The sequence below is a fragment of the Coturnix japonica genome, chromosome 11 (assembly GCF_054131305.1).
Source record: "Coturnix japonica strain WE chromosome 11, WE-NBRP24, whole genome shotgun sequence".
Taxonomy (NCBI): Eukaryota; Metazoa; Chordata; class Aves; order Galliformes; family Phasianidae; genus Coturnix; species Coturnix japonica.
In genome coordinates this window covers 14,955,660-14,977,488 of record NC_140673.1, presented here as the reverse complement: position 1 = coordinate 14,977,488, position 21,829 = coordinate 14,955,660, and the positions used below count along the sequence as shown (strand labels likewise).

Here is a 21,829-nt window from a genome sequence, read left to right as displayed (position 1 = left end):
ATTTCTACCTAGTGAAGTGGTGTCTCTCCTCAGGATGTGCTGCTATAAATGAAGAGGAAGGAACCATCTGTAATAGTTACGGTAACCACAGCTTCCTGTGATCAGCCAACAAGATGTTTGGTTCCTTTCTATGTACTGGCTGGATGCCGGTGAGTGAAACACTAAGATGCCGTGAAAGAGAACGATGACAGAATCCTTTACAAAATGTATCTTTCTGAGGTAGATATGACTTCCATTTGATCTTTAAAATGAAACAAAAAAAGAAAAACCATACAAAAAAGTCCCAACAGATAAACTCAAGGGGTTGTATTATCCATCAGTAGAAAGTGAGTTTTACATTTTAATCTTGGTAAAAGCATACAGGAATCTTCATTTTTATGGTGGTGGGAGAGATTTGTTTCTACGTGGACAGCAAAGGCACCAACGTACAGTCCTGTGCCTTCATTTCAAGTGGCTCACCTAGCTCAATTTGCAGCTTGAAGTCCTACAGAGATGGAGGTATGTTGCAGAGCTGTTGATGACAGGCCTTATCAGCCCTAAGCCTCACCCTCATTGTTATATCTTTTGTTTATCCCCTTGCTTTCTCCTGGACAACAGGAAAATGAGATATTTACTAGGAATGCAGATCCCATTGCCTTCCAATCAGCAAACAAGAGGTGTGGCAGCAGTTCCCAAAAGTGCTCAGGGTCCCACCTGCTGGGTGGGGAGCCAGCCCACCTCCCTTCTTTCCAGCCATACACTGCACTGCTGAGACTGCTGGCAAGGACTAGCAGCTCCTGGGGGTACTATCCATTGCATGACTCAGTGGCAAACTGCTCAAGGTTGTGAGCCCAGGCTCTGACAGTGTTAATTACAACTGGTGAACACATTCCAGTTTGTTTTTTTACCATAGGGAAAACTAGAAATGACTTTGAAATCAAAATTGTTTGGATATTGTTGTAATCATGGGCGTTTAGAAGTGAAAGCTTTTCTCACTGTAATGACCCACACTGTCCATGCCTGAATTGATCCATGTTAGTCAGCTTAAAATCAAATATACAAACAAAACCAAATACCCACCCAACATGCTAGAGCAAAAGAGTCCCAAAAATGTCATATTTGGTACTCTGTTTTTGGCTATTCCATTGGGCAAACATATTTAATTCATTCTTTTACTTTGATTATAAACTCAGCAGTACTGGGAATATACAACAGTTCTCTCTGTCTTTTATTACTTGTCACTCTTGTTTTCTGCAATCATGTTCATCTTGTTGCTGACAGGATGGCAATAGGCATAATAAATCCTCAAACACATAAAAAAAAGCTAATTTGAACAGATATTATGATTCTGTAACCATTTCACAGCTTTTTACAGGGCATCACGGACCACTGGAAAGAGATATACACAAAGGTAACATTAACAGACGTTGCCTTGGTGGTGGGAAATTCTTGGTGAGTAAATCTGTGACAATGCTGGTAGACTGAAGCCTGAATACCTCTCCTCTTCCGGCAGCCTTTTCAGTACTGAAGCAGATTAACAAAAGAGGCAGATGCCAGTGACAAAGTGCCAATATTTGTTAACAGATGTGATCCTTGTAATGTAGCATGTGTTCTTAATTTGGCACTGCTTGACACCAGGAGGATCTCTGTAAATAAGGTGTCATTAGCTACATCCAATGGGTTTTCCTCCTAAACTGCTCTTTGATTAGTATCCATGCTCTGGTTGAAACTGGCATCCTACCTTGTGAATGGGCACTCTGCCACTCTGACAGATGGGTATGACAGTAGACCAGCCAGGGAAACATTAAACTTGTCCAATTTGAGTATTAAGGGCCAAGCGGTCTATCCACAAATACAACATGAGCAGATTTGTGTTTGCTCTAATCGGTAAAGTGGATATGCTATCACTACCTGAACTACTGGATGATTGAACTTGCACATTATCCAATTCTACTTTGTTTAATTCTGGATTTTGGCTCAAGAAGAATGAATTAAAAAAAAAAAAAAAAAAAAAAAAAGTAAATATGAAAAGTCTAGGAAGGACTTTCCTTTCTTTCTGATACACCAAAGCAAAAATGTGGCCTTCTGCACCAGGGAAAAATCAGGTGAGTTAACTGAAGAATTGTGTGCTCAAATGTTTTTAAGAGGACAAAACACACTTGAAGAACGTCTATTAAAGATTTTGAATTCTGAAAAGGGTCCTTACTGTAAGAAAGCTGGAGTTTTCTCTGTAAAAACACTATCAAGTGCTGCTCACTTAACTCCACTTTACTTGCTTTTAGTTATGAATAATATTGGTTTGTTGTTTTAGTTAGGATGAAAACAAACAACTTTGACCTAAAAATGAGAAGAGTTCTGCAGTATTTTTACAGAAATGTTACTTTTCTCTGGTTTTCAGTAGAAGCTGTAGCAGGGAAAACTTGAGTGTTTAAGGTTGTTCTGCAGCCAGACTGAATTTCTGACCATTTACAGCATTGTGTTATATGAAGAAGCCTCCTTTAAACAAGAGAAACCCCTACTCCCTGATATGATCAGAGCAATTTTGGTATCTTTGTTATACTGCAGGGTGAGCTTAGTGCAGTTTTGCAATATCTGCATACCAGCAGAAATCAATCCCTTAGATCTATTTGCGTTTAAAAAATTATAAATAAAAAAAATCACTGAAAAATATCTCTGCTGTGGTAGAAAGGACAGGTGCTTCTGCTTCCCCTCCTTTGAGATGGGGGCCATGGCAGCAGCAGTCAGGGAACCCCTGGGGGGCTACCCTTGCTATGTAGCAGAGGTTGTAGGGATAACACACATGCAGACTGCTTTTGTCACCCAAACTCTGCAGTATGGGCACGTCTTCCTACCACAGGAGAATTCATGAGCTTCTGTAGCCTTTGATACAGATGTATACGGTAACTTGTTGCCAATTTTGTGCAATTAGGGCATACAAAATGGTTTCCCTGTTAGGAATGTTGCATGTGCTATGACACTAATTAGGGGTTTCTCTCTCTTACATGCATGCCTGTCTGCCATTAATATTAATGGTGATTTTGTCCAAGCATAAGGGAAGACGAGACCCTTGTAACTGTGACTTAAACTTTTGTGTTGGAAATTCCCTGTATAGTTCTTGGAACCTGCTGGCATGCAATTTGCTAAACCTGCCTGACAAAAATAGTAATATGTAAATGGTGTAGTTACCTTTTATGGAGGGGGTATTTTTCTTAATCCATCTGCTGAATTCTTCCCCCTCCACATCTTTGTGGTTCACTCCTGTGGTTACTTGACATTAAAAAATGCCACATTTTATGCATGCTTTATCAGTGTGGGTTTTTTTCCCCCCTTATAATGTAGATTCTGATATAAATAAAAATCCTACTGCACTTATATGCATGTATATGTATTGTGATCACTATAAGAAAGTGCATTGTGCAATTTCCTAATGGGTAGAATGAAACAAACCAGTATTTTTGGAGGAGATATGCGGGCTATAGATTTTTAAAGGTACCTGGACAGTGGTCACTTCTGCCCCAGAGTCACTTGAAATGATGATTAAGGTGCTGATTAATAGGATAAGTGTTGTAGGGAGGGGAAAATCAGTCTGTGTTTCTTAGAAAAGTTAACTTACAGAGTCACTGGGTGTATGTCAAGAACAACATATGAAAGTGATATACAGCTAGTGGTATCATCTCTTTAACCTAAAATAAGGGAGGTTTTTTGTTGACAATACATGCTCCTGGATGCACATATTTCAGTAGCTAGAAGTAGTTGTACAGACTCACATTTTAGTATACACATGCAGAATTCTTTGCTTTAGCTTAGCTTAGAGGGCACTTGTGCAAATTCTTCATTGCTCTAAATGGGTGAGGCTGTGAGCTGTTCCAAATAACTAGTCCTTTTCCTGCACAGGTGACCTAGAAAAACTAAGAAAACAACCATATAAGCTAAATGGTAGGACTGAAAATGAGCCTCAGATAAATGAAAATATTTCTTGAAGACGCAGAAAGAGATGGGAGTTCAGTGATTGGAGTTTAACTTCATTTGTGAAGTAGAAAGATGTGGAAACTGGCATGTAACAGTTATCTGTGTGTATAATCTGCATGTCTAGTCTGAATTAGTGGAGTCAGAAGTAGATGAGATGTTGTTTTTATTATGGCCTAGTCCCTGCAAAGTGAAGTTGTCCTGAAGAAGTATCCTGTGTTTGCCCCAGCTCTCAGCTTGGCAACTGAGCCTTTATTACCTCCTGCTTTTATGTTTTAATATATTTTTTAAGCTATATAACTAGCAATTGATTCTTTCACTGAGCATCACCATACATCAGTGTTTGATCGTAGTCATAGCCCACCTGTACTCTTTGTTTTTAAAGTGTCATGCTATCTTCAGTCTGGATTCTGTGGATCTTGATAGGAAACTGAAGACATGAATGTTATGGTATCATTGTTCAGGGGAAAGAAACTGTGTCATTTATGTAACCTTATCTATCTGAGTTACATTCATGACTGAGCAAACCACAGACTGAAGTGTCTAGAGAAGTATGCTTTATTCTGTAGGAAAAACATTTCAAATTCTGACAGACAAATCTCCCAAAATTTCTGGTGTAAAGAGCAAGCATAACTGTGCTAGCAACTGGCTCCACCTGGAAGATAAGATCTATGGGAATAGCACTGGAAATAATTGCCCTTGCTCCTCCGAGGAAGGGTTTAAAATTATTAACATCAAGATATTCTCTGAAATTTCTCAGTGCTTCATTAATTCTTGTGGTTGTGAAGGCTGAAAAGGGAAAGAACATTTGCATTAAATGAGAGTTTGTATAAATTACCCTCTGAAATGCACCTAAAAATGCAGTTGGAGGCATAGATCCCAAGGCTGCTTTGCTTTCCTCTTAATTTCTCCTCAATTATCTTGCCTCAGACTTGTACAGAATTTAATTGGATGAGTAAATGTCTTATCAATATATTTGCAGGAGAAAAAAGAAAAGAAATATGCATATATGAGACAGGGTGAAGGAGAAAGAGAGGAAGCAATGGGAAGAGAAAGTGAAGGAGGGAGAGGAATGTATGCGTTACATAATCCAGAAAAGCAGGCAAGTTAGTGTTGGTGTCCCATAAGTATCATCAGAGACACAGATGTGAGGCTTTGGGCTGGAGGTCCTTCATGGGATTTAATAGTTTGAGCAGTTCCTCACTGCAAATCTTGCTACCACGAGTCTTAACTGTGGATTTGTCATATTGTTATTTCTTTGCTCTTCTGAATGAGGTGTGGTGTTTAGTCGTTTGTGGTCTCGCATCTTTGGTACAAAGACTGCAGTCAACTTGTGTCCAAATATCAAGGAAAATATTAAAGCATTTACATTTTCTCATTTGCATGTACCCCACCCTAAATTATAACTTTCAAAAGTATGTGAGCCTTTCCTACAGTGCTGTTTCTCATAATAAAGACCTTACTGGGCTTTGTATGGCAGCGTATTGCAGAGTGAAGTTTTGTGAGCTGACTGAAGCTGAAGGAAATCGGGGATCTTTGCTCAGACATCCCAAGGAAGAGTTTCATAGCCAGGAATCTGTTTGCTCTTTCCAATGGTAGTAGTGCCAAGCTGATGAAATAAAGCAGCATGGCACCTTGTCCTGTTCCATACAGCAGTGAATGTCCACTGTCTGCTTCACAGGAGAATCCACAAATTAATGTTGTGTACATTTGCTCCTTGGTGCTGATAGGAAGGGAACTATGACACTGCATGAGAAGATTTCTCCTCATTTTTTTACCATACCAACTAGAAGAATTACAGCAAAATCAAGCCAGGGATATTGTCCATCTTCCTTCCACTAAAGTTGCCCTTGTCCACTTTTTCCCCCCACTGCACTGAGTTTGTCTAAATGGCTGATGCAGGGGTGGTGGTGGTGCTCCAGGTGCTCCATTTATTTTAGGAGTGTTTTTCTGACAATTGCTTTCTTTTTTTTATTATTATTATTTTTTATTTTTTAAATTTTATGATTATTTTCAGATGAGGAGCAGAGCAGTCAGCAAGAAGATCTCCTGTTCCTCACAGCTGGGGAATGAAGGAAGCAAGTCACCATGTCCAGGTACAAATTTCTGAACAAGTGCTTCAGAGAAGGTAAATTGAGCTCAACAAAACATTAGATTAAGATCATTAGTAATTAGAAACAACAACTACTCCAGTGTAATGAGAAGTACTGGAGATCTGTAAAACTTTGCCATTAAAATGTATAGATGCTGACCTTCTTTATATTCATAGAGAATGCTCTTTACTTAGCTATAAAGGTTTAATGTAACTTAGCAGATCTGAGTTACTTCAGGAGAGCTTTAATGCTTGGCAGGTCTCTACATTTTATTTATGATATCAAAGCTGCAACTCAGATTTTTACTCAGTGGAAGACATAAAAGAGATTCAGAAGTCATCCAAATCATCTTGTAATTAATGTTACCACGCACGCCCAAGACATTAAAATGTTAACAGTGTTAGAATCGTGTGCTTTGGAATACAGAGTGAGGGCTTTATTAGAGAGAAATACACTGCAGATGTCATCCACCCTAATTGAGGACATTGGGTTGCCTGCTGGTTGTTCTTATCAGTGGTTCAGATTTTTTTTTAATTTATTCATTTTCCTTACTGCTAGAATCTGCTCTCATTATTAGTCTATCTTGTCACTCATTTGCATTTCAAGTGCTGGGACTGTGGGGTACCAGCTAGCTGCCTTACAAGAACACTTCAAGGGGTTACTCTATCAAATAGCAGCACAGTATCACAGCGAATTTGACATCTGGGTTATCTTATTCCCAGATGCTCCATGGTGTCATTAGCAGGATTAATCTTAGCTTTAATTTCATAATGATTCTTATTCTAATATATGTGAATGAACACAAAGTCTCTTGACTCATTATCACCAATTTACCCAAGATATGTAATCAGGCTCTTACATTCACCAACATTTATTTTTGCTAATACATCTAAAATTGTAGATTAAGCAAATACAGTTAGTTCCAGCTGAGTGAATGCCTAGTGAGGTAGCAATGTTGTATTTATGTTTTAATTAGTGTATTAATAGTAGCGTCTTTTAAATACGTACCAGCCAAAGTCTTTCTGCTGAGAACAATACATTTATCATTCAGGAGATACCGAGTTGTAGACTTAATCACAGCACCTTTCTCTATTTATTATTTGGAGCCAGCTAGAAATTACTCAAAATCTCATTTTATAGTATAATTTTAACCTTTAAAGATCAGAACAGAGTATTTTATTCTTAAGAAAACTCCCTTGACTTCCCAAGCAAACATAATCTAATTTTAAAATTAAACTAAAAATTATACCCAAAAATATTTTATACTGAAAAATCTGAGTTTTTAGTTTCTGTTCTGGGTTCAATCATAATATAGAATGTGGTTTATTTTTACATCTAAATAGATTAACAAGAATCACCTCCACATCACACGGAGTTTCTAAATATTGCATTTTTAAATTGCAAGGAAAAAGCAAAACGTGAAATTCCTATGCACATTTTTTTTTTAACAGTGTTGGACTAAGTTTTTTATTTACCAGCTGTTGTAGCACAGCAGTAAGTAGCGGTTCATTATTGATGGATAAAATGTTCAAACATTTAAAGAAATGAAAGTCAGCTTTGAATTTTTAATTAATTAATTAAAAGTTCTGGAAATGCCAGCTTGTTAATTGCTTTGCACCTGCAAACCAACACAGGTTTTATGCACTCTTTCTTTGAATATTAATTTTTTGCATGTCTTCATAATGCCTGGAAAGTCTCCCCTGCAAACATATTAGTAAAGAGTAAATATTGAATCTAAGACAAAACTCACGACTTCATCTTTCACTGTACACAGAATAGGATTTAAAGGAGGATTTAGATTTCCAAGGCTTCTAATTAAGTAGTGATAATCAGGCTTTCTGCTGAGGGTCACTTCCTGGGAGTAATCTGAGTTATTAAAATGCATGTTTTTATTTGTTCTGCTTTGCGAGCTAAAACTGATCCCTTTTAATATAGCAGCAAATATGCAAATTGGTGTTTCATTATATTATGCAATTTATGGCAATCTTCTCTAATTTACTGAAAGGGCAAGAGCCTGACCTTGTCATTCAACTTTTTTCCTGGTAAGGTAAACTAATTATGTGGATCTTTTTATGAAACTCTGAAAGCATGCAGCACGATAAAAAATGTGACAAATTTACCTTGATTATTCATCAAGATGGCCTTCGATTTTACTTGAGTCCTCCTACAGGGTGATGGATAATTTAAACTTACATATGGGAGCCAATTTGTTTCAAGGTTTGAGAATGGCTTCTTTCTTTTTTTCTTTTCTTTTCTTTTTTTTTTTTTTTTTTCTTTTTTTTCTCCTCAGAAATCCTGGAAAGAGCATCTGAAATCACTGAAATAATAAATGTCAGGATAGGAGATATGGTCTAAAAAAAATTTCATTAAAAATACTTGCATGATGTATTATGAATTGATATCACAATTTTTTCTTTGTGCTATCCTTCAATACAACTTTTCAGTCACGTTTTTATTAGTGATATGCTCTACATTTTCACTTTTCTTCTAATAACTTTTTTTCCCATTTACATTTAACAAACTTGTCATTCTTCTAAGCCCCTTTTTCCTGCCTCCACCAATAAATGTAAAGAAGTTCTCCTCTGTCAAAGTCAGGAAAGCCTGGCTCAGTCTGTTGTGGAGATTCTGCAATTTGATTTTGTTTCATTACAAACACCTTCCTTGCCACCCCTGTAGGCTGGTCAACTATCTCAGACCTAACAGTAGTTCTTCTGAGTCATTCTCCCGCTCAGTAACAACTCAAAGTCACAGGATCATTTGGGCCCATATGACTGATCTGAGTGATGTGACTGGACCAAGAGAACACAGAATAGTACTGTAAGTACTGAAACTCTGAAAGTAAGCAAGTTGGATAGGTCTAAAGAGAGAGAACAGCTGATCACCAACCCTGAACTGAGGCAGGCATGTGAATGCCTGTCTTGTTCCCAGCAGATGTTTTTCCTATTTGTTCTTAAAGGTCTTCAGTGAAGAAGATTTCACATTTCTAAAGCAAACATATGTCCTAAATTGAGTTTGGTTTATTTTGTTTGTTTTGTTTCCTTTTTTTCTTTTCTGTTTAACTTTTCTGCTTTGCAAATCTGGCTGATTCCTTCCTTCAATTTCTGCAAAGAGAACTAACAAAATTTCTTACAATAGGAAGAATACTTGAAGCACAGATATAAAGCAATGCTCTTCAAAAGGGTTTAATCCATGGAGTTGAACACGATTTCCCTTGACCACCATGACAATAGTATTGTAGGCATTGCTTCCACTAATGTATCCTCTCATGCTTATGTTTAAAGACAATGTGTACTTGTAATGCAAATGAGTCCATAATACTGCGTATCAGCTAGGTTATAAATCTGTTTGAAGGCTCATCTCTTAACTGCAGATTGGGCTGTGGACTAGAGTGATAATGCTCATTGCCACCAGTGCTTAAAACTGCTTCTTTTAAGAAATCATCCAGCTTCTGTAGGCAAAATGTTCTAGGCTATGCTGTGTTGGCACCATAGGGGTCACGGGTAAAAGACAGATTAATCCTTTATTTTTCAGAGTGAAAATCATCCACATCCTGCTTTAATCACAGCTTTGTTTTTTCCAGGTCTTGTGAATTTACCCTTTAGTTAATGGTACTCTGGAAGGTAAGATGTGTGTTGCACTAGAGGGTGATGCTCCAATTTTGGCAGTTTTAAAAACTATGAAGCAACATTCCATGGATTTCTTTGTCTTTTGGAAACAAGGACCAATAGTTGGCATTCTCTAATGAAGAGGTGAATTTTGGCGATTGTCAGATCTGACTAGAGAGATGGAAATCCTTTAAACTGAGTAATAAATTATTCTGTTAATTACTTAATTCATGGGCATGTGAAAGAGTCCTGGAAGAGTTGGCAGAGCAACTGAATAACTCCCAGGTTCAGGCTTTTTATTACCATTATCTTATAATTGCTGATTGGCACAGGGTTCTGCACACTGCTCCCATGGGGAGTCAGCAGTACGTGTGTCTGAGTGGTGAGATTCCTAGCCAGCGATTTATACAGTGGTTTTGATAGATAGAAGAAGGCAGTAAGAGTTTATTAGCAGAGTATCATTGTTGGGGGGTTTGGGGCATATGAATTCCCTTGCTGATGAATGAAAAGAATAAAACCAGAATAAGAAGAGTAGCTATTGTGAGGCAATCATTTACTCTAGAAAGAAGGTGGAAATATTTGATCGTATTTGCAGCTTTCTCATTTTGCTTTCTTTGCTTGTGACTGTTTCAGTAGAAAGGCTGAATATCACTAACTAGAGGGGAAAATCAGCAGTGTGTTTAAATGTTTAATTGTAATGCTTCTTCCTAAGTAAACCTCCATTTAATGTTTAAAGGACTAAAAATGCAAAGTACGCATCAATAAAACAACATAGTTTTAACTTCTAATTAAGTTTTAACTTTGCATTTTCACAGATGTCAAAGCTACTACACTAATTAGTATTTTTTTGTTGTTGTTGTTATTTAGCAATTAGCTAACTTATTTGTAATTAACAATGACGAGACTGGAAAAGAAATGTAACCCATTCCAGTGCAAATTTTGTTTTCCCTCTATCATGAATTAAAAAAAAATAATTAAAAAATTAAAATTTCTTCCAGCTTAATCTTGCTTTGCCAGTTCATTAGGGCACTCCTGAGGGTTACTGAGGGTTGTATTCTGAATGCTCAGTGCTCCCAGGCAGATATGTTAGATCAGGTTAGTACATAATTTGTCTTCTCTCCTGCTCTGGGTAGCCTGTACTAAGAATACTTAGATTTATATTAAAACTGAACTTTACATTTCCAGGGGAATTTATATTTCTGAAACAGTCTCTTTTCATGTTTGTGTCATTCTTTCTACTCAATGAACTTATTGATTTTAATAATAGCTTGGAAGCTACGGAACTATTGGCAGAATTCATGCTAATAGGTTATTAATAAAAGACAGACTGTTAATTGCAGGCAGTTAACACAAAATCTGTTAGCATTGTCTTGAACAGAATGATAGCATTTAATCATTTTTATCATTATAGCATTCTTGTTATGGCATCCAAAGTTATTGCTAGGGAGTTGTCACACATTTTTTATGATAAACTCTTAAGAGTTTATAACTTCACTGTAAAAATATGCTCCAGGTTGAAATGTGAAGTAGAAAATTCTGAATATGAGACTGAACATTGTTGCTGGTTTTAAAACAAGAAAACTACGGTAATAATACTAATAACAGAATGAACAAACAATAAGAAAAAAAAAACCCAACAAATTAAAACACCTCCAAGTAAGCATTTAATACGTATGAACTGAAATTTCATCCATAAATGCCCTTTTCAGAAGAGAATCTTTTGTTATTTTCCTTGCTTTCCTGCCCCAAAGTGCACACTTCGCAACAAAGAAAAAAAAGTTTAATGTTAAGGTTTCTGAGAACTTTGCCTCTAAAGAAGGGTGTTTTAGAACTCTGGGAAGAGAACTTTATGAATTTGAAGGATGGGGGCTGTTGCAAAGGAAAGCTCTTCTACTCTGAGCATGTCTTTGCAAATCAAGGATTCTCCATAGTATTAAAAAATTTAGTGTAGACCCCTAAAAGGTGGAGCTATTTTACAGAACTATTGGTGAGGTGGGAAAGCAAGACAGTATTTCTTGCCTATAAATAGAGCAGACTCTCAGGAAAAAATGAAAATCCCATGAATCCTATTAAATCCGTTGTACTGATCTGGTACAACAGAGAAAAGAAGTTGGACTTAGAAAGAAAGAAATCGTGACCTCACAGCCAAGAGCCATGTATTCATCTGAGACCCTGGCACTCTGATTTCACAGGGGAAGGTGGCTTAATGAAATGACACTTCTGTGCGCAGCCTTTTAACACACTGGTAAGGAGCAAGGTACTAACCTGTGCTTTACCCACTGAACTTTATCAGCTACCTTTGGTGAACACACTGTTACATGCACAACACCAGACAAGCATAACTAGCATTGTACTGATGTGTGCCGTGGGTGCCCGCTGTGTAGTCACGCAATGCATAACACTGTATTTCTGTTTGATTTTGACAGTTTGTTCATTTCTTCTCCATTTCTGAGCCAGCAGACAGGGGAACAGAATCTGGCTATGTGTGTGACTTTAAAAGGTACCGCTGAATTGCAAAGAAAGACATCTTATGATTTGTCTTACTGAGATGCATTGGAAACCAGATTGAAAGTATATTTTTGTTTTTCAGGGGCTGTAGCATTGAGGCAGTACAGACTAGAGCCTGTTAGCCTATCCTAGTTCCTGTGCGCAGATGAGCTTGAATAATTCTTCCATGTTGCATCCAGTTAGTAAGGAGGGTATACAAGCATGCTGAAATTGGAAGGAAAACAACCCTCACTTGCTCATTCTCCACAGACCAGTCAGTGCTCTGCTCTTCACCAGCCCTCTCCGAGGACTATAGGAACGAGCAGGGTGCCCACAATATTCCCTGTGGTTTGTTGGCTGCCAGCTGGAGCTGCTGGCTTGGTGTCTGCATTGTGCTTCTATAGCTTAAGAAGAAGGCATCAGTTGTTGCTCTCACCAGGATGCCTGCTGCTCTGTTGGATGTCCCTAGGGGCTCCTCAGCAGTGATTTCAAGCTTGATTTCTAGCTGCATGGATGTGCGCAAAGTAATAGCATGGCCCTACTCCTGCCGGGAATTTCCCAGGTACAGATGTTGCCAAGGCTTCTAGAAGGTGTGGAGTTTGCTGCATGTGCTCTGGTCAGGTGTTAAGGAGAAATCCAGTCCTCTTGAGATTTATTTCTCCTGAAAGCTCTGGAAACCAGGAACAAGTATATAAATTGCTTGAACTTCACTGGGTTGAGGACTCAGTAAGTGTTGTGAAACACTGGAACAGGCTGCTCAGGGAGATGATTGCCTTATACTTTGTGATGTTCAAATTAGACTTGGAAAGGGCTCTGAGCACCTGATCTAGCTGTAGGTGTTCCTGTTCATTGCAGGAGAGTTGGACTGAATGACCCTTAAAGGTCCCTTCCAACTCAAATAGTTCTGTGAAGAGAAGTTCAGAAGTTGGGATACTTTCTTCACTTTCTTCCTGCCAGTGTGCTTTGGGCAGGCTTTTAATCTTCTGTTTTAGAGCTGCACTCTTCTCATTCCCCCAATTTTTCCTATTCTACCTTTTGTCCAAATTGCTAAAAGCAGTGTAGAAGATAGTGTACTCCTCTGCTGAGCTGAACAGTCACCATAATTCCAGGGTTTAACATTTTAATTCTCAACTATCTGTTTTTGTTTAGGTAATGAAGAGAAACCTGTTGTGAAATGATGAAGGATTTGAGACCCAGAGTACCTTAAATCTCAGAAAAACTCATTAAAAAAAGAAAAAGAGAGACCAAAAACCAAGAAGGAAAAATGTAAGAAAGAATCCTATTCAAACCTATTGTTCGTATTCCTATTCTCCCAACATTATGCCTTTCTCTTTTTAGGTGGGAGTTTTGTTACAGCTAGCATGCATAGCATGCAGAGTGACAGTCCTGTTGCAAAGCAACTCAATGCTGCAAAGTTTGCAGGCAGAATTCAATAGCACAAAGGTTTTCAGAAACTATTTTTCTTTCATTTTTATTTTTTATTTTTTTTATACAGCAACGATCCTAGCCATTCATCATAAAGCACTAAAAATCAAAGAGCAATATTCACGAGCCTCCTAGTACAGTATGTTAAACCCTGATAACTGTCAGGAAGAGGCTGTCTGAAAGGGAAGAGCCAGGTAGCAGCACTGAAAACAAAAAACATGTTGGGAGAAAAAGTACTGAAGAATAAAAGAGAAAACGTGCTAAGCAAAGGGGGCCAGGCGGTAATCCTGCGTTATATTTGTCATGCTGCCATTTTGTTAACAAGAGAAATGTTTTATGCTGATGTAAAATTTCTTGAGTTCTGGAGTTTAGTGTTTTCACAGAACCCTGGAATGACCATGTGCATTGGTGGTAGCTACTGCTCTTAAAATTTGCTTTACTGGATCCAGAAATGTACATTATTTAAAATTTATTCAACTAATGTTTTATGCGAACATCTTTCAGCCTAGGGCTTGCCTGCATATGGTTTGCTGTGAAGATTTGATATTCAAAATATGTCTTTGAGTAGATGCATAGGAAGTTCTGAATACGTCTCTGTTCTCCGTCTAGAATATTCTAAGTTTTGGCATCAGATTTTGATTCACAGCCTCTTAACTGCAAAATCAAAACTCCTCTTCGATGAATGCTCTTTTATTCTTTCAATGCTCACATCTGGTGAGAAGCTGTCATAGTATGGATTTAGAATATTCCTCAATAGTAAACAGGAAGCATGTGAAATTCTGTGGTGTGTTGTTTTTTAATGTGGTTTTTTTTTGTTGTTTTTTTTTTCCTTTGTGAATGAAGACTTGTAATTTATATTCTGTAGAGCACTCCTGACTCCAGCCTTGGCATCACTGAGGCTATAGAGCTGGTAACATGCTGGGAACAGGGATTCCTCATAGACCTTCCAGAAGAGTACATCTCTGATCTGCTTCGTGGACTCTACATGCTGTCTGTGTTCAGAGGTGAGTTTTCCTGTGCTTTTTCTTTCCTCTCCCCAGCCCACTCAGGAAGTATTTATAGTCCTTTTCTCTATTGCAAGGGGATATTACAAATAAAATGTACGCATATGTGAAAAAACACAGCTATCTTGACAAGTGCAGAATCAAAAACAACCATTCCACAGCGCTTTGATAGTGAACAGGGATTTATGTGACAAAAATGGATCTCGTCATTATAGATATCAAAAAATCCCAGTGGAATTTGCTAACCTAGTCACCAAAAACTAGTAAGTACTGAAACAGTTGGTTTACAGATACACTTCCAGCTTTATTTCTGTCTTTGTAACTGTGTTAGAATATCCTCAGCATATCAGTCTCAATTATATGAATTGTTATAAAGCTGAAGAGTTACAGGCATTCCAGAAGTCTTGTATTGTTGTAGATGATATTCAGAAAAAAGGCAATAATAAACCATCTTTGATACCTCCTTTTCAATCTAGACTGCTATTGCTTAGTGGCAATATTTTTGCTTGGCTACCTGTTTAGATGCTCAACTCCTCCATCTCTGGTCATTGTACCTCAGTGTTTAGCTAGTTGTAAGAATGGTGGAAAACTTTCTCTCCAACCCAGGATAATTTTATTTCTTAAACCAGCTAGTAGGAATTATCCTTTCTTTTTCTAGGGGATAACATGGCTTTTAAAACAAGCTCATCATCCACTAATCCATTTTCAAACCCTGTTAGGCAATGTGGGTTAAGTAGAGTATAACAGAGTTATCCTGCTGGATTGATTGTGTAGAGTTAGATCTTTTACATGTGGGGAGTCCAAGACCCCAGGGTCTAATAGTAATATTTCCTTCTCCATGAATAATTTATTGAATCTGCAAAGACCATGTTCTTGTGCAAAATGTAGATTGGAGGGAGGGTATTGTAATTTTTTTAAGATTCTGTGAAACTTTCACAGCCAAACCTGAAACATCACCAAAACGGAGTTGGGAATAAAGCTTACAAGTTTTGTCTAAATCTGAAATAAACTGTTTTTAGCTTTTCTAGCTCTAACTTTTTACCTTTCTACTGTTCTTCAACTGCTTAATATACAGGCACTCTTCTTGTAATGAACATTTATTCAGAAGCAAGCAAGTTCCTGTTCTTTTGCAAATGTTTTGCTGGTACAAAGCATGTATTTGAACCCCAGTTCTGAGTTGGTGTTGTACTACAAACTTAATGCTGCCAAACTATTATCTCTATGGACTTCTGCACGTGCAGTTACTTGTAACTGTGTATGTTTACAGTAGCTTTTAATGCTATTTCAAAGACAGAGAAAATCATTCTGTGTTAGGTACTGCAGGTGTTTGCAAAACCATAAAAACCACTGGAAAAAAAAAGGGGAAAAAATAATTTGAAAACTTCACAAGATTTTTCTCTTGTGCTAAAAATATAAAAAGAAAAAGAAAAGGAAAAAAAAGAAAGAAAAGAGAAAGCAAACAAGATCACAGAAAGGTTTGGCTTGGAAGGGGCATTAAAGACCATCTGTTTCCAACCCTCCTGCTGTGGGCAGGGTTACCACCCACTTGATCAGGCTGCCCAGGGTCCTATCCAACCTGATAGTGAACACTTCACCAGCCTCTGAGTGAAAACATTCTTGCTTTTATCTAATCTAAATGTAACCTCTTATTTTAAAGCCATTATTCCTTGTCCTATTACTACACTACCTGATAAAGAGTCCTTCCTCATCTTCCATGTAGTACTGGAAGGATAATTACGGAATGGTTGGCTTAGATTGGAAGGGACCTCTGGGTGTTACCTGGTTCAACCCCCCCCTGATTAAGCAGGGCAACACAGAACGGTTGACTTAGGGCCACAACAATGACTGGAGGGCTGAAACACCTCTCCTATGAAGACAGGCTGAGTGTTTGTTCAGCCTGAAGAAGAAAAGGCTCTGGGGAAACTCACTGCAGCCTTCCAGTGCCTAAAGGATGCGTTCATGAAAGCCTCTCTAGCAACTGGGTAAGAAGGCTGGTGTTTCTGTCTGAATTTGTCCAGAAACTCCCTTATTGACTTTGAGCCTAAGTTTACTTCTGCAAGATACCTCTGTGACCAGTATACAAGTTTTAACCAGTGTCAGATATATGACCTCTGTAATTTCCTAACTGTGTGTCAAAAAGAAACATTGAATTCCTCTCACATCAAATTTAGATCTCCATTTCTGCAGTATGAATAAGAGTACTGAGTACTTACTGTTCAGAGTGAGTTTTGATATGTGAAGAGAAACAAAATGTGTTCTTCAAAAATGCCTTTATATATCTCTTTAAAGTACCCACAAATATTCTTGTAACAATGTGGGCAATATAGACCACTCTATAAGCAGCTCTGCCTTTAACCAAGACAGAAATTTGCAATATCTCCGGAAGAAAAAGAGAATTCCAAGATAATGATAGAATTATTGCATTCTCAAATGTACACATTTTTCTCCCTCTTTAATGACAAACTCCCCTGTTTTAACAATTTCTTTTAAAATTTAATTGTAGGTATTATACATCATAATATGTACGAATGCACCATCCATGAGTAATGTTACAGCTGTATCTTTTGCTGTAACTTGCCTCCACTTACATTAGTTTTCTGTGTTTTTCTGGTAGATTCCTTATTTCTCTTGCTGCTTCTCATTTTTATTCTCAGAAGATGCAAATGTTTTTACTCAGGTACTGCAATATGCATGAAATGATAGACACTCAACATTGTTTCTAGCATGGTTTGAGGTTCAGTTGTTTTTCATTGAACAAGTAGAGGGCTTATTTCTCCGCTCTTTAATTCACTAGTAACTTAAAGGCATTTTCTTAAACTTTCCTAAACAATAGTGCTTGGGCAGGAATCTAAAAGCACAGCACTCTCGCTAAAAAAGTTGCTAACAAAATCTCAGTAATGTTAACGCAGGTGCACTCAGAGAATGCTTCAGAAATATACACAGCGTATCCTGAAATATAGATAATATTCTGTTATGAAAGGTAGTGACTTTCTTCTGCTCATAAATGCATCCTAGAAATGAAGCCCAAAAGTAGGCTTTTGTGGGTTTGCTTTAATAGACCCAGATCCACAGCTTCTTCTTCCCAAGATAGGACTTCAGTTGATTTTTGGCTGCTTTTGGATGCATATGCTGTCTTTTCAGCCTCTTGAAGTTGACTGTAAATATGTCTTTCTTGGGCCAGAGAACAGGAGGGAAACTATGCTACTTATGGGCTTGCCCGTTCATCTTATGCAATGGATTATGAGTAAGACAGCAAGAGGAATAGTGAGAGAAAGAAAGTTAAGAAGCGGGATAATGAACAATAAATAAATAAATAAAGCTCTTAAATGCACTTACAGGGAACAATAGTTGTTGGCTCAAGGGAATGAATGTGTAATTGAAGCAGTAAAGTTCTTGTGGTGTGCTGGGGAGACATTAGAGCACTGCCCAAAGGAGCAACCTGAAGAAGGGGCCATCAGCTCCAGCATGACATGGGTTGTGGTGTAGGAATCTGCTCTGCCTTGGAGGAGCATCTCTTCTTCCTCCTTGGTATTCCTTCTTTTGTTTCACACTCTTACTATTTCCTCCTCCTCTTTCCTTACAATATTTTTCTACCCTTCCTTAAACTCATTTTCCCAGAGATGCTCACCCATGGCTGAGGGGCTCAACCATGCCCCATGATAGGGCCATTGGAGCTGGCTGTTTTGGGCAGAGACAGGCCTGGCTTCCCTCACATCATTCTTCTCAGAGCCCACTGCCCACACATTGCCCCCTGTGTGTAGGCCCAGGCTGGTTATGCGGGTGGGGAGGGAGTTCACAGTTCCTTTGTGAATAGCAAGCTTCAGTTTCTTCCAAAGAGCCCTCAGGAAGCCAAATGTAGAGTTCTTAAAATGCCTTTTTTTTCCTTTTTATTTTTTTCCTTTTTTTTTTTTTTTTTTTCCAAAGGAGGGCTGAGTTTCCTGGTTTAAAAACTCCTTCAGCAGAGACAGGTAGCTCATGTTAAATTTAACTGTAATCTGCTAAATATATGCTAATGTTTTACTTTGAGTATTCATGCCTTTTACCCATTGGTGCTAATTATCTAACATTACCATAGAGCTGGAGTTGTGTGAGGTACATTAGTGCTTCCTAAACTGTATTTCATACAACTTTCTGGCTTATTCATCAGCAGGTAATTGAATAGCTTCCGGACACGGCTCTCACAGCGTAATGCAGCTCCTTTGGTTCTCTCTGCACAAACAACACAAGCCAGCCGGTCTCCCACTGCTCATTCTGGTGAAATGATATTCCCATCACAACTCCCGCTGTAATCACTTTCACTAATCTTGCTCTCTCTCCTTCCCACATAGATTCTCCAGATCATTACACAGGTTAGCTCTCCCCCTGCTCACCCACCAGTCACAGGATTCAAACAACGAGCTTCAAATTATGCTGAGAATAAATGGTGGTAAACAGCAAACCCAAGGAGACAAATAAGACGAACACCTTGAAGAGGAACCAGTAAGTGAAATAGGATGTGACAGGCTCAGGAAGATGAGAGGGAATGATTTCCTGGAATGCAGCAGCAATTTCGTGCCAGCAGCGATGTGCTGGCTGTACTTGACCTTCAGTAACCTTTATCACCGTCTCTTATCGCTGCTCCTACATCTTCTCAGCCCAGTTCTTCAGCTGCTGTTCTTGCAGTACATTATCTAACTGATAGAGATGCTGTGTTTTCTGAAATCGTGCTTCTCTTGTGAAGATGCTGCAATCTGTGCATTTTCCCACACCTTCCAGGAAGACCTCACTGCAGCCTTGTAGTACTTGAAGGGAGCTTACATGCGGGAGAGGGACCGACTTTTTACACAGGCTGATGGTGATAAGACAAGGGGGCAAGGCTTTAAACTAAATGAGGAGAGATTTAGGTTAGATGTTAGGAAGAATTTTTTTTAACTCAGAGGGTGGTGTGGCACTGACACATGTTGTCCAGAGAGGCTGTGGGTTCCCCATTTCTGGAGGTGCTCAAGACCAGGCTTGATGGGGCTCTGGGCAGCCTGATCTGGTGGGTGACTACCCTGCCTGTGGTACAGGGGGTTGATACTAGATGAGGTTTAAGATTCCCTCCAACTTAAGCCATTCAGATTCTGTGCTTCCTAGAGCAGGGTACAGCCTGGGGCTTCTCCAGTGCCACAAGCAGAGAAGTCATAAGTCTCATTCCGGATGAGGCCTCTACCTCCCTGAGAGCTTTGATTTTATATTGCCACACATAGAAATTGGTGTTCAACATAGAAAAAGACTGGGAATGTTTTCCTGGGATCTTCCCAAGTATCATTATTAGTTAGGTTTGGCTGGGACTTATCTGACAAAAAAAGTTTGTTTGTTTGAAGTTGTCAGTTCCTCAAAGTCAAACAGTTAATAGGAAGGAATAAGTGCCAATAACTTCTTGGAAGATGTTCCCTTGTATTTAAGTCTTCTGCTTGAACAAGTTTTAAGTGAGACAGAAATCACTTGTCCAGTTTGAAAGATCTGGTAAATGGAAGCATGAAAGACATCTTCTAAAAGCTGAAATAAAATATTTTGAAATGGTTGAAGCGAAAACTTTGTAATGGAGTGATTTGTTTTGCTGTGCACAACTCTTGTGCCACTTTTTTTCCCTTCAGTTTTTCCTCCTTGTTTTGGGTCTGAATGAATAAATGGATCTTGAAAATATTGGCAGAACATGGCTTATGGTAATTGCTAGTTCCTCCTCATGTGAAAGGAAATAGTTTAAATGAAGAATTGACATGTTATATGAAGTTAATATTAAATAAAACCTGTTAGCAGAGTCCACCAGAAGCTTTGGAAGGAAGTGAATATCCTCTGCCCAGTGGTGCATAAAACATTTTTAGGAGGTTGAGTTTGTTCTTGACTCTGTGTCATCGTACGAGTTCCTTATGGCAATGCACAGGGGCCAAGGGCAAGAACATCAGATACTTGTGTATGTGTAATACATATTTGATTCTCCTAATTCTGAACCTGAAATACTACTGTAATAGCGTTGTTTAGTCTCAGTGTGCTCTTGTGTACTCTCATGCAGTGCAACATCCAAACGTTTTCTGCTACTAAAAGCTGTGCGTGTGTGAATGCAGCTTTGTATATGAAGCTCTTCCCTCTCCTCAGCTGGGGAATAATTTTGATTACTTTTTAGAATTCTGCTTTGTTTGAAGAAATTGAGAGTTGTTCAGCTGGAAAGATGAGGCATACAGGGAAGTTTACAAATGTGTTTATTTTTCTCTCCTCAGGGAGGAAGTTCTGTAGCCAGCATCCAGCTTCTCCAAAAGTTGTCTCCTTCTCTCAGGAGCATCTCTTGCTTGTTTGCAGGTAGATTCACCATTTGGAGGAACACTGCTGTCATGGAAGGTCATGGCTGGAGAAGGGGAAGGGGATCTCACAGGTAGGTGGGGCCAATCTTGCAGCACACTTCGAAGTTCAGGGTAGTAACCTTGCACTCATCACTGCTCTACAGGGAGCTGGCACAGTAGGCCAGAGCACTGGGGTGAAGTGTTTGCTGTGACCTGCCTTGCTGATCAGGTGAACTGTTATGTACAGCAACACTTCACTTTTTTTTTTTTTTTTTTTTTTTCAAGATATATAACTTTACTCCCAGATCTGAGTTGAAGTGACGTGAGCACCACATGGTTTGCAATTTCTTTAGACCTATTCATTCAGTGAAGGCATTTTTTGGCTTTTATTTTTCCTAATTTCCTTTACCTTCACTTAAGAACAATACAATTCTTCATAGCCTGCAGTGGATGAATTTCTCACAGCTGGTGGATGATAATACATTTTCTATGGAATAAATTGCAAATTCTCTATTTAAGTGTCTCAGAGTAATGTAGACCAGCAATCCTATAAGCTAAGAAAGTGTAATATTAGCTCTCTCTTAAGCTGAAATTATTCTTGAAAAATGAATGATGCATGGCCGTTGTCTGGATTATTTGCAGCGATCAGTTCTTGCTCTCTCCATAAAATATTGTTTTAATTGAGGCTGTGGTTCAGTGATATAGTTAGACTCGTGGCTCCCACAAAAGGCCCCCAAAAACCTACAGTCTTGTGAAGCAGTGCTGCTCTGGTACAAGCTCATTCTGCCAGTTCCACACTCCTACTGATTGCCAAGTAAATTGTATAAAACATTTGCTTAAGGAGTGAGCAATGGCAACTGGTTATCTTGCATTCATGTATGTTGCAGTAAATAGAAGGAGATTTAAAAAAAAAAAAGCAACAAAAAACCTTCTAAAATTAAATATTAAAATAATAATGATTGCAGAAAGCT

General features: G+C 38.5%; 1 long non-coding RNA gene across 1 annotated transcript; it reads left to right on the top strand.

The window, feature by feature from the left end:
• Window positions 1–13,289: 13,289 nt before the first annotated feature.
• LOC146759028 (uncharacterized) lies at window positions 13,290–19,382 on the top strand. Its single transcript, XR_014932927.1, has 3 exons — window positions 13,290–13,396; window positions 14,421–14,559; window positions 18,888–19,382. It is a non-coding gene; the product is annotated as an uncharacterized LOC146759028 (long non-coding RNA).
• The last annotated feature ends 2,447 nt before the right edge of the window (window positions 19,383–21,829 follow it).